The following is a 3,954-nucleotide window of genomic DNA, read 5'->3' as shown; positions in this document are numbered from 1 at the left end:
CTATGCCACATCTGGAGCTCAGTTATACTAGATGATTCTTCCTTTTTACCGGTCATCACCCTTACGGCCACTCCTATGACCCTGAGTGGGCATACTTTCTCAAGTATAATTATATTTGTTAATATATTTTAAAAATGCTTTATGGGTTGTCTTTAGATTCCATCTTCATCTTAGAAGAAGTGGGAGGTTAACTCTTGTATTTTTGTGAACTAATATCAAGAGTCTTTATTGAAACTAGAAGAGAACAGCTAGGTTCAACCTTGCAATCTTTTGTTCATCACTAAGACAACAGAGCTGATGTTTAGCACTGAGACTCTAAACACAAACTGAGTGTGTTAAGAAATGCATACTCCACCTGGCAGTGGTGGCGCACGCCTTTGATCCCAGCACTTGGGAGGCAGAGGCAGGCAGATTTCTGAGTTCGAGGCCAGCCTGGTCTACAGAGTGAGTTCCAGGACAGCCAGGGCTATACAGAGAAACCCTGTCTCAAAAAAAAAAAAAAAAACAACAAACAAACAAACAAAAACAAACAAACAAACAAAAAGAAATGCACATTGGCTCTGCTGCACAAATTTGTAAACTTGCAAAAAAAAAAAAAAAAGGAAGGAAGAAAGAAAGAAAGAAAACATCAAAAGGAATGATAGTCCTAATTCTCTGTTTCTAAACTGGACATTATGATTTGTTATTACTGCAAATGAGATTTTGGTTGGCAAATTTGTCTTTTTGTAAGTTTATTCATGCAACATGTGTCACAATGCATTGTGGTAGCCGTTTTATGTACCTCGCATGATGGTAAGACTCTAGTAATAGCTTCTAAAAAATAAACAATTAAATGAGGCACTTTAAAATGTCCATGAATCTCTCTCTCTCTCTCTCTCTCTCTCTCTCTCTCTCTCTCTCTCTCTCTCACCCTCTCTCTCTCTCTGTGTGTGTGTGTGTGTGTGTGTGTGTGAGAGAGAGAGAGAGAGAGAGAGAGAGAGAGAGAGAGAGAGAGAGAGAGACTATCAATCTAAAGGGCTAAGGGAGACTCATTGACACAGAGGAATGTTTGTCAAATTTTCCTGTTAGAGTCTGAAACAGCTTCCCTAAAGTGATAAGAAGTAGCTTAGCACAGTAGAATGTCTCAGCATCTAATAACCTTTTATGTTTTGAATGTGGGTTGTCTCTCAAATGCATGTGTATTGGAGGCTTGGTCTCCAGCATAGCCACCACTTCTGCTCGTAGTAAGTAGGGCAAAGGGTCTGGACAGCTAGTGGCAGAAGATTCAAATAATCATCAAATGTAAGGACTTCTGTCAGTATGGAGATCAGTTTCAGCAAAGGATGTCTGTGGTAAACACTATAAATACCCAAGTCAAGAGAGATTCCAGGCCTTGAACAGAAAAGAGAAAATCCCTTTGTCAGAAAAGATAGTCTCCAGGGCAGACATTGATATTTCCTGTATTCACAATCACAAAGTCAATCTTCTTCTAAATCCTCATTAAGGAAAAGGGGAAGCTTTACAGTTTACTTGAAGAACAGAACTAAGAAAGAAAAATATTCTTAGTAAAAGAAAATGGAAATATATTTTGAAAAATATCTCCATCCATGTCTATTGCAATACTAGTCACAACAGCCAAAATACAAAATACAAAATTAGTCTAGGTGTCTGTCAGTACAGGAACTGATGAAGAAAATGTGGTTTTGTTATGCTCAAGTCTTGGGGTCTCCAAGAGATCTCAAACAATTGCCATATCCATTCTAGAGAAACATAAGAGCCTTTTATTTCAAACCCAGGTTTGGACCACAAATTGCACAAAGCAAAGTTGCAGCCCATGCCTAGGGGTGTAGAGAATATATACAAGCAGGTTACATTGGAGGGGGGGCAGTGGATAAGGGAAGCTATAATGTTCTTACAAACTGGTCACAGCTGCCTGGAAATGCTTAATTGGCATGATTTCTCTCTAAGGATGTATGGTTTTTGTTATTCCCAAGGCCATAAACCACCTGTGTTGGGGAATGTTCGGTCATCTATCAGAGAGGGTGCCAATTTTGGCGGCATGGAGACTGAAGGCTGCATTTGTTTATCTGTTCTCAGTCTGATACTGTCGTTCCCAGGATGGGAGTGCTATTGGAATGAGGATTTGTGGGCCTTTGGCACAGGCTGGCTGAACCTTTTGAGAGAGTCAGGTGGTGGCAAAAAATGGGAGGCTTCTGTGTGCGTGGGGCTGAGGGGGAAGCACCAGTCTCTAGGCTCTGGGGAAGTTCTGAGGCTGGTGCTAGCCACTCGGCTTGGCTTCTTCATTCCCCCCTCTGCTAGTAACTCTGGAGGCCAATCTTGGTCTCACTAACAGTCTAAATCATCTTCATTAGCTGGCAGATATTGAGACCTCATAACCATCAGTTGAATGGCTACTAGCTTCTGTTTCATATACTGCAAACGTTTGTTAATTATGCATGGTCTAAAAGTAAAATTACAATCAGGGGCCCCACAATTGCTGAGATAAGCATGGTTAGCCAGGAGGAAGAAACTAACAGTGCATGATACCAGCTTTTGGAATTTTCCTGTTCTTTGACTTTTCTTTTTTTTCTAAATTCTCTCTAACTTTAGCTAGTAACTCTCTAATAACCCCAGAATAATTAACATAGGAACATCATTCTTCAAGTAGGGTGGCACACATCCTCCCTGTTGTAGGAAAACTAGGTCTAGCCTTCAACTATTCTGCAGAACTACCTCTGCCAGAGAGTACATTGTGTTCTAGGTATGAAATGGACTTCTCTAGGTGCTGGATGTCTTTGTCTATGTCAGCTTTTAAGCTATTGTAGTTGACCAGGCTCTGTGTGGTTTAGGAAAAGTTCTGGAACTGGAGATCTCTGTGGAGGTAGGAGTGGGGAAGCAGTGCCTGCTGATCTGAGGGGTGATGTGGGCACTGGCTTTTTCAGGGTAGGGCTCTTTCCTAAGTCTTTAGGGTTTGTCAAAATTTGATTTGGCCCTACAGCTACCAGCAAGGGGTTTATAACTGGCTTTATCTGACCATAAAAAGGATCCCAGGACTGACTTCCCCAACAACATGGAGCTGGAGTCCCCAGGATCTCCCAGCTTCCCATCCTTTTGCTTCTTTTCCTTTGTCTGTAAATCTTAACAAAACTTTGGAGTCATCCCCTTGCCAGTGACTGTGATTAGATCCTTCCTGGACACTTTCCATGTCTTAATCCCTGTGACTGATGTTTCACACCCCCAGAAAGCACAGTAAAACTGTTCTGGGCTCCCGCAGGTGACAGTCTTTCTCTCCCCAGGACATATATAAAATGTCCTCCACCAACATGGAGGATATGAATGTCGAAAAGATTTTTGAGTATCAGGCCACAAATTATTGGCAGCCGGCACACATCAAATATCAAGTCTGGAAACTAGGGGGTCCTGAGTGGTGTGTGTGTGTGTGTGTGTGTGTGTGTGTGTGTGTGTGTGTGTGTGTGAGCCAGTTGAGCCTTATTAACAGTTTCAGGATTCTCAATTGTCTAAGTCAGGTAGGTCAAAGGGCTGGTGTGGGTTTCTGGTCTCTGAATGGAGCTGCGGGCTGGAATTAGCAACACACACAGTAGAAACAGCAAGCTTAAGATTGGGTTAATTCTAGCTTGAAGGAATTGGTGTTCCTTTGGACTCTACATCGCAGGGGCAGTGCTGAACTTTGACGGTCCTCCTCTGGGGAGAGGGGACTTGCTGGTTTCACGCGAGTGCAGTGTATTCAAGCAGCAATACCGTCCACTTTAATGGCAGTCGGTGTGGTCAGCAAGACGATGTAAGGTTCCACCTGGGTTCTAGCACGTCACTGCGAAACCTCTTTACTTAGACCCAGTCTCCCAGTTGGAACTGGTGTGGTTCTGGGATCCAGCCTGTTTCATAGAGGGCACGCAGTTTAGGCCAAATCTGCTCATGAACCCACTATGTTGCTCTGACCTTAGTTATTAATTCATC

The sequence above is a fragment of the Arvicanthis niloticus genome, chromosome 12, assembly GCF_011762505.2.
Source record: "Arvicanthis niloticus isolate mArvNil1 chromosome 12, mArvNil1.pat.X, whole genome shotgun sequence".
In the NCBI taxonomy this organism is placed as follows: Eukaryota; Metazoa; Chordata; class Mammalia; order Rodentia; family Muridae; genus Arvicanthis; species Arvicanthis niloticus.
The sequence above is the reverse complement of the archived record's forward strand: the minus strand, read 5'-3'. Positions refer to the sequence as shown.